Below are 13,115 nucleotides of genomic sequence, written 5' to 3' on the forward strand. Positions count from 1 at the left end.
AAATACACATAGAAAACAACTAGCAAAATGGACAAGTATAAGTAATTACTTACAGTGAAAATGGATTCAACTCTATTCAGTTAGCACAGAGGTTGGCATAATGGGTAAAAGATAATATAACAGTGTCAGAGACCCACTTTAGATACAAAGGTACAAAAGGTGGAAAGTAGAAGAACAGGAAATGATTAGGAAAACTGCATGTAGACACTAACCAAAAGAGATCTGGGCTGGTTAAAGTAATATCAGACAAAATTAAGTCAAATATTGTTGTGAGACAAAGCATTATATATCCATAAAAAGGTCAATCTATCAAGAAGATGTCATAATTTAAACATATATGCAGAGAACAATGGAACACCAAAATATATGACTGTATTGAAGGGAAAAATAGTTCCACAATAACAGGTGAAGACATCAATTACCTCCTTCCATAAATGGCTGGAAAAACTGGATAGAAGAGTGATATGGAAATAGAGGAATTGAACAAAACTATAAACCAACTAGATTCCTCAAAATATGTATTCTTCTCAATTACACGTTACATTCCCCAGGTTAGACCATATGTAACCTCACAACATTTCTGAAAACACTGAAATCGTAAGTATCTTCTTCAACTGAAATGGAATGAAACTAGAAATCAGTAACAGAAGAGAAACCTGAAAATTCACAAGTATGTGGAAATTAAACAACACTCTTGAACAGCCAATTAATCACAGAAAAAATCATAAGGGTAATTGGAAAACACTTTGAGATACACAGAAATGAATACCCAAGATATTTTCTTTAAAAATTGATGAGGACTTAAACTAAATGAGGAACTGGAATTAAGAAAGTCAAAACGGTATCATTATAAATAATTACATTCAATATGAATTAACAGGACAAAAAGTAGGAAGAAGAATATTTATCACACTGTTATTTAGAATATCAATATCTGAATAAGTTAAATACAAATCAATTAAAACAGTTAAATATTGTGATATACAGCTATAAAATAAAAAATCGCCTGCAGTCAGTATAAACAAAAGATACTTAAACTATGTTGTGGCTTACAAAAATAAAAAGTTATAAAATATTTTTCAAAATAAATTTATAGGATACCATGAAAACACTGCCTATAGAGAAATTTATAGTCATGCACACCTACAGTAAAAAAGAAACCAGCTCAAATCCATAGCTTAATTTTATACCTGAAGGAACTACAAAAAAAGAGCAAACCAAACACAAACCTACCAGAAGCAAGGATATGATAAATATTAGATTGCATAAGAATGAATTAGGGACTAGAAAAAAATAGAATCAACAAAACTAAAAGGTGGTTCTTTGAAAAGATCAACAAAATTGAGAAATCTATATCTAGATTGATTAGGAATAAAGGAGAAAATACTCAGTTTACTAAAATCAGTAATGAAAGTGGTGCCATTAACAACCTTACAGAAATAAAAAGATTATAAGAGAATACTTTCAAAATCTGTCAAACAAATTAGATAAGTTAGATGATGTAGAAAAATTCCTGGAAACATACCATGCCTTCTTTGTTAATGATTAAAGTTATTACTCTAAAAAATGTTGTAGTGTATATTTTTTAAACAGGTATTTTAGGTTATCATGTATTATATTTTTGTTATTCTTTTGTATCTCAGATTATGCTACCCTTTGTCTTTCTATTCTGGCTATTCTACAACATTCTTGAGGGTGGGGATGATCATTTTCATCCAGGTCTGTAACAGTGAGTAGGATTACACATGCGATAATAAATAAAACAATCAATTATTTGCCCAGTGGAGTTTAAGTTTAGTTTAGAAGATATAAAGTAAAACTAGGCTGACTTGTGTATGTAATACCGAAGGACTTCAGTTCTAACGATGGAAAAAAACCTCTTGGAAAGAACAGGTATGTTGGCAAAACCGTAAGGATTTGGCCAAGCAAAGACTTAGAAAATTTGTTTAGGATATGAATTGGTTTAATGGAAACCTGTACAAAATCCCCTAGACAAGGGAGGCTGCTCTTCCCTGAAACTGAGAGGAGAATGGACTGCAGGACATTGGGGTGGGGTGGACTGGACTGGAGAGGGCAGCAGAAAGGAGCACTGAGGATCTGAAGAGGATGTAAGTCCTTTGGTCCTTGCTCTAAGGCCAATGGCAACCAACAGACAAAGTGAAAGTAGAACAGTGATATGATAAGACTTCTGTGTCCACAAGAGTCCTTTAGGTGTAGAATTGAAGTCAGGACCAGTGAATACAAACCAGAAAAAGTTTGGGCGTCTACTGGTGAATTAAACATTCAGTGATGAATACCACACGGCTTGATGAAAGAAATGGCACCTCTGACACAGCATGTAATTTGGAGAAGGAAGTCAGGAATCATTTAATCTTCATTGCTTGGCTACCACCTTGACCAAGTGCAGATGTGTTACTAAGGTCCTGAAAGAGTCAGATTGAGGCGGATACCACTAGTCCAATCTGGGACAATTGGAGCATTAAAATAATAACAGATAACACAAAATTAATAAAGTAATAGAATATAGGAATCCATAATGCTATAACAAATAAATAGGGAGGAAAGCCAGCCCTTCACACAATAGGAAGCCAAGTACAAGATATAGGAGCAGTGAATGAAATGGGAAAAATCATGATTCTTCAATTGGCAACCATCAGAGTGGTGGATGATTCAGTTGAGAATCATCAATGGATTCCAACGCTGGTGGGTAGAGTTTAGATGGGGACCATGATATTGACATAATCTCAATATGTCCTCATAAAGTATCATTTATTACAAAGGAAAAAACATGTTTTTAGGCCTGGAGAAACCTGGCAGATATTTCACCTGGTTATCAAGTTCATATCACCATGGGTGGGGTGGCTGGACCTCCACTCCCCTCTGATGGACTGCTCTGAGGAAAGCACGGTCCAGGCTGTGGTGTTCCTGCTGGGAATACGGGGCTTGAGTCTGCTCAAGAGGAAACACTAGGCAGACCCAGGGTGGGATCATCTATGCTCCCTAAATCTGTCAAAGAACTGAAAGTGAGGGAATATCTCAGGAAGACTTCCAGACTGACTTAGACTAAATGACAATGGAAAAGTACTGTTGAAACAGTTTGGGATGGTTGAGACAGTGGGTCAGAGTTGGAGGTGTCTGTGGATGGGATTACAGTGTTGAAGCAATGTTGATTTCCTGACTCAGGTTTATGTGATTGTGTTCTAGGAGAGTGGCCTTGTTTTAGAGATAAATTCACTGGAGTATTTTTGTGAAATGTTTGCGAATGGGCAAATGAGATGAAATGATAATGACTAGGGAATCTGAGTGAAAGGATCAGGACTTCTTGCAATTTTTTATATGTCTGATTTTTCTTTCAAAATAAATTACTTTTGAAAAATGCACATGTCCTACCATGCCATTAAAGCATTCAGAGGCTAAATCCACCCAAATGCAGTTCAACAAAAGTTGGGAATGTAATTGCCCTTATAAGAGTCTGGATGCTATTAAGGAGAAAAAGTGTGAATATTACATAAATGTCACTAGGTCTTTGGTGTCCTAAATCCTTTTGTGCTGTCTGTGGAAACAGTGGGATATTTGTTGTAACATAGCAGTATTTTTGCATTTTCCAGTATCTCCCAAATCTTCCAACTTCCTCAGCAGTTATGCACATTCCTGCATGTACTCTCTCAGCTTTGTGCCTTGGTTATCTTTCCCCAAGTTTATGTCCACGGGAAGTTGTGCCCAAAGAGACAAACAACAAGAATTAGTTACCTTTGTTGGCAATCATGTGTATCTCTTCCTTGGCTCCATGCCTTCTTTGTCTATGCCCACTGTGAAACCCATCCTTCCCCTCTGATCAATGCAGACCATCATGGCAAGGAATTGCTGTCTCTTTCCCCACCGCCAAGGACCAGGACCCCATGTAAGCCCCCAATAAATACTCTATCTTACTCGCTAGGTTGTCTTGTCTGAGTCATTATATGGTCTCTGGTAACCCTGGCAGTTTGCTGGGAGGCTGTCTTATCACCCAGCCCCTCACCTTACTCGGGACATGTGTATTCCAGTTTTTCACTGGAACCCCTTTCTCTGCTGCATGTTCTGTAGTGTGACAGCCCTTTGCCCCAGGTTAAAAGCCAGAGAGAAGGACATTTACTAATACAAGTCCTTCCTCCAAGCCAGAGGCATACCAGTGGAGAATTTTGCTTGAGCTCACTGTCTGTTACCTCAAGAGGTGGCTCAGATCTTAGTTCATATTTTCTGTACTTGGCTGTCTTTTGTCAGGTACACATGGGAGTTTCAGATGTCAGGAATAGAGAAGCCTAGCCAGAGTATCATCTCTCTGTCTCTGTTCCCTCCAGGAGTCTATCTGGAGATTTTAGTGCTTGTGGAACATGAGGTAAGAACTTCATCATGCCAGGTATTTGCAACGTGGAGAAATGTTGGGAATTATAGGATTTTGGAATTTACCTTTATGTGCCAAGCTGGGATGGAAGCAAATGTAATCCGGGCACTTTGCACACAAATGAAAGTTCATCAAAAAAAAAAAAAAAAAAATATATATATATATATATATATATAATATCAGATGTATCTGATGTATATATAATAGTTGAAGAAATACACTATTTTGAAATAAAAGCTCCTTGATGAAAATATTTACAAATATTTATGCAACTCATCAGTGTGGGATGCTATATTGAACCAAGAGAAAGTAGTTAATAAAGCACAACAAACAATCCTGACAGTATATAAAGGTGGATGCTTATTAGAAGCTCTGTCTCCTTGCTTGCCACCAGTGAGAGAAAGTAACTTTGAAATATATTAGATCAATGTAAAATTTAACTAGACACATGAACATATTTTCAAATTTGAAAGTACAGAAAAAAGAATTTGAGGATGATGCATCACCAGATGAAGATATGATTATTATGGAAAAGAGGCATATAAAATCAAGATTATGAATATCCTAATTTCACCTTTCAAATGGAGATATACAAAATTAAAATAAGTGCTTTCATATTGCGAATTTTTAAGAAGGGAAATTTATTTCACTGAATACATATGCTTTTCAAAATGCAGTCACTGACTTGCCTCTTAAATATACTAACAGTGTAAGTCTTCAAGAAATTTCGTCTTAGTTTTAAGGAGTATGCAATAGTAGGAATTGAAAATCACCATCATGTGACATCCTTCAAAAACAGAATTGTCTTATGCATGAATTTTACTTAGGGAAAACTTATCATAATTTGAAAGTGGCACATATCTATCTTCTTGAGCTAAAATTCACATATAAAATTAATCATTTTGAAGCATACAATACAGTGACATTTAGTACATTCTCATGCTGAGATTTGTGAGTAAATAACAGTTAAAATCAATGTTGGGATTTCTAATATCTGTTCTTGTAAATTTTTCAACATTTTTTCAACTTGTTAGTGTTGCAGGAAAAATTAATTACTAAAAAGTTAATAAAGTATGTATGTATAGGGATGCCAATTGCCCCTTCCCTTCAGTCTCCCATATGACTCAGCCAGGACCGACCTGTATCCCAGCTTATCTGACTGGACGTTTCCAATATTTAGTATATTCATTTCAGTATTGTAGATGCTTTCCCCCTTTTCTGAATTATCTTTAGAAACAACCCAGAAACAATTAAAAGAAGAAGTAGGAGGAGGAGGAGGTGGGGGGGGGAGGGGGAGGAGGAGGAGAAGAAGAATCCTTCAGCGTGCCAGGATGTCAAGCAGGCAAACCTCTAGATGAACGAATATACTCTGTTAAAATAAGTTTTACTACAATATTACAAGAGAAAGAATAATCCACACAGGAATAATGCAGAGCAAGAAGTTCAGTGTTCGCTGTTTGAGAAACCACCTCGAGGAGCCACCGGCGGGTGCGAGGAGGAAGCTTTATACTGGCTGCGGGTTGGCAAGATATCCCGGAGCCGCGAGCGCCTGCCCGGTGGGTGCCGCAGGGAGGCAGCGCCAGGACCCGGGAGACTGAACCCCGAGTCCTTTCCGGGGCGGCCGACTCAGCCTGGATTGGAAAAGGTGGGTTCGCACCCGCTGGAGGGTGCATCCCTCCCTGCCCCTTTGACTGACTCCCTGAGACTGGGCTGAGATTCCTCAATGCCAGCGTCAAGTGGACCCCTCAGCAATCAACGAGGAAATCGTCGGAAAGGAAGGATCTGCAGAAAGAACAGGAGTGGAGGAGTCTCTGTCCCCTTCAGTCCCCGGACACGGGCTCTTTTCACCACCCCCAGCCTTCTGGCCAATCCCGCGGGGAAGCTTAGGATGCTTCACTATGGGTTTCTCCGTGGTCCAAATGATTCCCCCTGGAGGCCCCGCCTGTCTGCGTCTTCCCCTCCTCCGTCCCACCGACCCTCTGCCCAGTCCAGTCAGGAGACGTCCACAGTTTGTTGATGCATTTTGGGGGCTCAGTGAGAGTGACCTATGCAGATCACTGCCAGCTGGAAGCGGCACAGGCGGAGCCAGTGTTCCCAGCCCAGGCTGCAGACGGCTGCAGGGATCACAGAAACCCAGCAGGGGGATTATTATGCACAGGGGTGGCTGAGGTCCCCTCCTCCACCGCATGCTCCTTGGAACTTACCACAGGGAATCCCTGCCAGGTGTTCACTGGAGGGGGTTTCCTTGGAATGGGTAAAGAAACCTATTTTGTTTTTCAGTCTGTGAATTTCTTCCACTGCTACTAGTATAAAAACTGAACACTGTCCATAAGCAATCAAAAATTAACAAATTAATTTGAATTGCAAAGCTTGTTTTACACTGGTAAACTGAACTATGATCCTGAAAGGTTTCCTGGGATCTGATCCATAGCCCAGTACCTTGACATCCATAGTGCCCCACCCTACAACATGTAATCAAGTGCCTGAGGAGCTGCACTGCTTCAGTATTGCTTAGGGTCAGGTATTATAACCTGACCCTAACCTGACCCTGACCAAACCTGACCCTGAGGGCTAGTGTGAGCTTCCTGTGGGAACAAATTAAAGAACTCAGAATAATACCCATGCTTTTAGCTTTTTATAGTCTATTCTGACTTTTTAAAAAAACCCTATGATCAAGTTTTAGAGTAACAATTTGCCACAGGAGATCCTGCTCAATTCATTTAGGAACAATTCTTACTTCAGAGGTGCTATTTGTGGGGTTCATTCATACTTTTCCATCTTCCTCTTTGTAGTGGTCACGAGGCAAATGGAATCACTTGACCACATTACTGACATAGGTGTGGGAAATTGGAGTGAGGATTTCCAGTGAGAAGCAGCTGAGAGAGTGGGAATGAATCATTCAACTTAAAGACTATTTATAAAACCTGCACATACAGCAGAGTGTTACTTTAAAAACATGTTGGGCCCATAACCCAGAACTGAACAGTCAAAACAATATTCTACTAGCCCTTGGAAATTATCTCATCACTCCTCAGTTTTAACCATGAACTCCAAGTTACCAAGATAATCTGCTTTCATTCCTTTGACTTGGCTGCTCCCAAGGAAAATATAAACTAGAATGTCTACCTCTATGTCAGTGATTCTCAAATGGTTTGGAGGCCTATTAGGATAAATGAAAGATGGGGTTTGTTCCACTGCTCAGTGTTCTCAGATACCCTTCAGTTTTCCAACTGCACCCTAGGGCTAGAGTAATTGAAGAAAGCCCTTAGAAGGGAGAAGAGCCTGGGGCTATATCACAAGGTCCATATTAAACTTCTAGCTTTCAGTATTTCTGCATTTGAATAAATTGATTAAAATCAGCTAATGGATTTGGGGACAAAAGCAAAGCATGTCAGGGGTAAAATCTGCCCCCATTCCATAGGAAACCATCCACTAGAGATCTAAGAACTGAGTTAGAGCCTGTTTTGGAACCCACAGTAAACTCCCTTGACAACCTTTCATCTGGGCTCAGGAGCATCATAAGGAATTGTATTATGTAGGGTTCTCTTGAGAAACAGATCCAACAAGAAATATCTGTAAATACATAAGATTTTTATAAGAATTGTCTTACATGACTGTGGGGATGGGTAAATCCAAATTCTGTAGGGCAGGCTGCAAGCTGGGAATCTTGATGAATGTTTTTGAGGAATTCCCCTGGAGAAGCTAGCTGGCTAAGTTAGAGATGGAAATTCTCTCCACTGATTGCTGAAAACATCACTTCTCCTTTTAAAGCCTCCAACTGATTGGATGACATTTCTCTCATTGTTGAAGGCAATGTCCTCAAATGATTATAGATGTAATCAGCCATAGATGCAATCAACTTACTGATGACTGAAGTCCACAAAATACTCTCACAGTAATGATCAGGCCAGTGCTTGTGTGAAGAAAACAACAGGACACCAAAACCTGGCCAAGTTGACACATGAACTTAACCATCACAAGAATATAATATGCAATACTACAAACTGGTCTCTGCACGTAAATAATTCATATGTTAAGGGGCCACATGAAAAGAAAGCCTGATGCATACACCTCCACAGCTGGGTTCCTTTAATCTGAGCATGTAGATTCCCACTTTCACTAGAAATCTAACCATTGGAACTGAAATTCATCTGGTGTTTCATGCAAAGTGGCCTTGGTGTTGAAATATTTTGGAATGAGGTTGGTTCTCAGAAAGTCTTCACATATACCTCTATTTATGGACTTTCCACAGTCACTCTGAGAAATGTTCAAGGATGGCTGGGAGGGGAGGTAGAGGGATGCACAGCCCCTATGAACTGCACCCTGTTAGCCTGCAAGTTCCCACAAAGAACCTGGAAAGGAGGCTCCAAAACTGTGGTCTTTGCAGGACTCTGGGATAGAGGCAAGGACGGATGAGATACCAGCTTTATTTCTGTATACACAAAATGTGAGTGTTTTTGTTGAAAAAGAAAGAAACAAAATAAAGCATGGTAGATTATTCCAAAGATACTTGTAGTTACCACAACAAGATCAGCTAGCTGCATATACTATAATGTACAGGATACACTGTACAATATGAATGCACTGTCAAGACCTCCCTGCTACACTCACAGCTGAGCCACTTGGAATTGTGAAGCTGGAATGGTAAATAGCTTTACTAATACTTAGACTCCCATTTTACTCAGAATACTACAAAGAGGAAATAAAAAGCAACTGATGCAGGCTGACGTGCAAAGATCCCTTGCAGTACTGATTAAAACCCCTGCCTCAAGGAGGGGCAAGATGGCAGAGTGGTGAGGTGTAGGTTTTAGTTACTCCCCCAGGGCAGTAGGTAGAAAGCCGGGAACTGCATGGACTGAGCACCGGACAGCAATTTGACTTTGGGCATACTTCATACAACACACATGAATGCGTGGAACAGCTGAGATCAACGAAATCTGTAAGTTCTTGCAGGCAGGGGACCCGTGCCCCTCCCTGCCAGGCTCAGTCCCATGGGGGGAGGGGCCGTCATTGCTGGGAGCAAGGAGGGAGAACTGCAGTTGCAGCTCTGACTGAAAACGCAAACTGCTGATCCAAACTCCAAGCATAGATAGACTGAGACCAGACACAAGAGAATCCAGGAGCAGTCAGCCCAGCAGAGAGGAGATAGGGCTAGCAAAAACAAACAAAACAAACAAACAAAAAAAAACCCAAAATAAAAACAGAGAATTTTTGGAGTTCAGTGAACATAGAACAGAGAAGGGCAGGGCTCAAACAGAGTCAGGCTCATAAGCAAATCCAGAAGGCCAGTTTCCTTGTCTGTAGAGCCGGTTTCTCTGCTTTCTTGATTGTTCCTCAATGGCCCTAATCTCCTTGTCTCTTAGCATTTCAGTAGCCCATTAGATCTGCAAGGAGGGCCCTTCTTTTTTTTTTTCTTTTTCTCTTTTTCTAAAACAATTACTCTAAGAAGCCCATTACAGAAAGCCTCAGAGTCTTGCAATTTGGGCCCAGACAAGAGCAGAGCTAAGAGAGCTCTGAGACACAAAGCAACAAGTCCAGTGGCTGAGAAAATTTGCTAAACACCACAACTTCCCAAGAAAAGGGGGTGTCCCCTTACAGGCATCTTCCTGGTGGGCTGGGAATGCTCCTGCCTGGCACCAGCGCCACAGCCCAGAGCTGCCCCAAACAACCCAGTGTGACAGGAAGTGTTTCCAACAACACATGTACACACCACAGTATTGGGTGTGGACCATAGCCTTTCCTGCACCCTCAGCTAATTGTCCCAGAGCTGGGAAGGCAGAGCTGTGTGGAAAGGGGGAAAGGCTGTGTCCTCCACTCCTTCTGCAGCAGAGGACTCCCCCAGCTGCCACAGTTTTCAGCCATCTCCCAGTGCACTATCTCATGCTGCTCCAAAGATACGGATGGAAGATGGAAGGAAAGAGAAAAAGGCAGGAAAGATCTCACTCACACAGTACACTTGTAATCTATTATTGATGACCTTTCTGTGTGCCAATGACTGATGTCAACTGTTTTATGGAACAGTCATCGAACTTACAGGATTCATTCAGAGACCTTCTGAAACAACCATTTCTGAGGATCCCTCACCTACAGTTCCCTAATAGGGCACATGTGGTGGTCTGAAGCTGTATGTACCCCAGAAAAACATGTTCTTAAATTTAATCCTTTCCTGTGGATGTAAACCCGTTGTAAGCAGGACCTTTTGATGAGGTTATTTCAGATAAGATGTGTCCCCCCCTCAATCAGGATGGATCTTAATCCTATTTTTGGAGTTTTTTATAAGAGAATGAAATTCAGACACAGAGAAAGAAAGCCACTTAAAGCAAGAGGCTGAACATCAATGAAAACTGCCAGATAAGGGAGAGACAGCAGGAACTGCCATGTGCCTTGCCATGTGCTGGAGGAGCCACAATAGCTGGCAGCCAGCCCCAGAATGCCACAGTCTTTGGGAAGAAAGCATCATCTTGATGATGCCCTGATTTGGACTTTTTCTCAGTATCCTTGGCAAAACTATATCATCCTCTTTTGTGAGACGGTTATCCAATTTTTTAGGTATATTGAGAAATCCAATGAATTAATACATAAAATGCTTCATATCTAAAAAAAAACTTATTAAATAAAGATTATAGCCCTCATTATTTAAAGTGGCAAAAACATTGACTGACTATCCCACACTTCAGATTTCCTAGAAAACTTGGGTCAGCAGTAGTTGCCTCTCTCATCTCGACACATTTGAAATGTTCATTGTATCAGGAAAGGGCAGAGTTTAGAAGCACAAGCCAGGGGCTCTTCAGACAACTGAATTAAAAGACTGTTCTAGCTTGCTGTGGTATGATTCTCAGTTTTTTCTGGGACCTACAAAGGATCCATTATCATGACTTGTATCTTCATGCCATCTTTCTGATTAAGGAAAATATAAGACTCTTGATTGGTTCTGGTTACTCCAGTCCTTCAGAAACTGACAGAGTGAGGTAGATTAGGCGTAGGAAAATATTTTGCAGCCCCTGAGGTGCCTTCAGGGCCAGGTAGAAGGTAGAGGAATCTGGAGATAAATTCCCCTAAAACCCAAAGCAGTTGAGCAAAACAGGGTACATTACTTGACTATAAGTCATGGACCATAAATTCTCACAAAGGAGTGGGTTGGCCAGTTGAAATGGGGAAATCAACTATTTGGTCAGAGAAGGAAGCAGCATTTGAAAGCAGGAATCAGATGTTATTGGTTGGCAAGAATAAAAATGGGCACTTGTATCTAATTTAATCTTTCAGGGAAAGGAGAGCTAGTAGCTCAAATTAGGAAAACGGGCCCTAGGAAAAAAAAAGCATCTGAATTCAGCTTCTGACTGGCTCAGTATGTTTTTCTCTTTTGCTTCTCAGCCATGAATTTTCCTTACCTTTCTTTGAGTAGGTACATCTCCATTTATGGATGCATTAACAGCCAATGGGACAACAAACATACAGGCACCTGTCCCTGGAGTGTCAGCTGGGAAAAGGAAATTTATTGGTGATAAAAGAGACCAGCGTTTCAACAAGCAGTTGCATTTCAGTGTGAGGCAAATGAAGAGTGCCTACAATACAGGGATGTTGTTGTCAGAAAGAAGGATGGTTCCACCCACATCTTGTTATCAACAAAGTTGTCAGAGAATAATTCACTAAATCACGGGGTAATGAAAGAAGTGCAAAGTGCCCTGCACACAGCGGCAGCTGACGACAGGAAGCTCTTGCTGCTCAATGCCATAGGCAGTGTCTTCTGCTGCAGGCTTGATTTTATTTATTTTATCCAGCATTTAAGAGACCACAGAAAAAAAGCACTAAAATGGTGGAAGCTATCAGAAACATTGTGAATAATTTTGTTCTAGTTTGCTAATGCTGCCAGAATGCAAAACACCAGAGATGGATTGGCTTTTACAAAAGGGGGTTTATTTGGTTACACAGTTACAGTCTTAAGGCAATGAAGTGTCCAAGGTAACACATCAGCAATCTGGTACCTTCACTGGAGGATGGCCAATGGTGTCCGGAAAACCTGTTAGCTGGGAAGGCACGTGGCTGGTGTCTGCTCTGGAGTTCTGGTTTCAAAATGGCTTTCTCCCAGGATGTTCCTCTCTAGGCTTCAGCTTCTCTCCAAAATGTCACTCTCAATTGCTCTTGGGGCGTTTGTCCTCTCTTAGCTTCTCCGGAGCAAAAGTTGGCTTTCAAAGGCCATCTCCAAAATGTCTCTGTATGCTGATGCTCCTCTCTCAGCTCCTGTGAATTCTTCAAAGTGTCCCTCTTGTCTGTAGCTCCTCTTCAAAACGTCACTCACAGCTGCACTGAGTTCCTTCTCTTTGAGTCAGCTCATTTATATGGCTCCACTGATCAAGGACCACCCTGAATGGGCGGGGCCACACCTCCATGGGAACATCTCATCAGAGTCATCACCCACAGCTGGGTGGGGCACATTCCAAGCAAATCTAATCAGCACCAAAACGTCTGCCCCACAAGACTACATCAAAGATAATGGCATTTGGGGGACACAATACATTCAAACTGGCACAAATTTTATCCAGCTTATGAAGACAAATACTGTAGCAGTGAACGGCCCTGCAATTGGACTGGGAGCCTCCATCTTGCCTCTCTGTGATGTGGTCTGGGCGAATGAAAAGGCCGGGTTTCACATGCCCTACACTACCTTCAGGGAGGGCCCAGATAGCTGCTCTAGAGTTATGTTTCCCAAGATTATAAGAGGAGCATCCACAATGAA

At 41.1% G+C, this 13,115-nt stretch overlaps 1 protein-coding gene across 5 annotated transcripts in view; it reads left to right on the forward strand.

Moving 5' to 3' along the window:
* The window catches only part of LOC119516834 (atherin-like), a 187,467-nt gene that overhangs the window by 1,480 nt on the left and 172,872 nt on the right, over positions 1–13,115 (forward strand). The window contains exons 2-3 of one of the 5 annotated variants that reach the window (XM_037813315.1): positions 4,261–4,375; positions 11,784–12,288. The exons of the other annotated variants lie outside the window; for them this stretch is intronic. The gene's annotated coding sequence lies outside the window, so the exon portion shown is untranslated. Of the gene's footprint in view, positions 1–4,260; positions 4,376–11,783; positions 12,289–13,115 lie in introns of those variants that run through there. 5 annotated transcript variants of the gene reach the window in all.

This window comes from Choloepus didactylus, chromosome 20 (genome assembly GCF_015220235.1).
Source record: "Choloepus didactylus isolate mChoDid1 chromosome 20, mChoDid1.pri, whole genome shotgun sequence".
Taxonomy (NCBI): domain Eukaryota; kingdom Metazoa; phylum Chordata; class Mammalia; order Pilosa; family Megalonychidae; genus Choloepus; species Choloepus didactylus.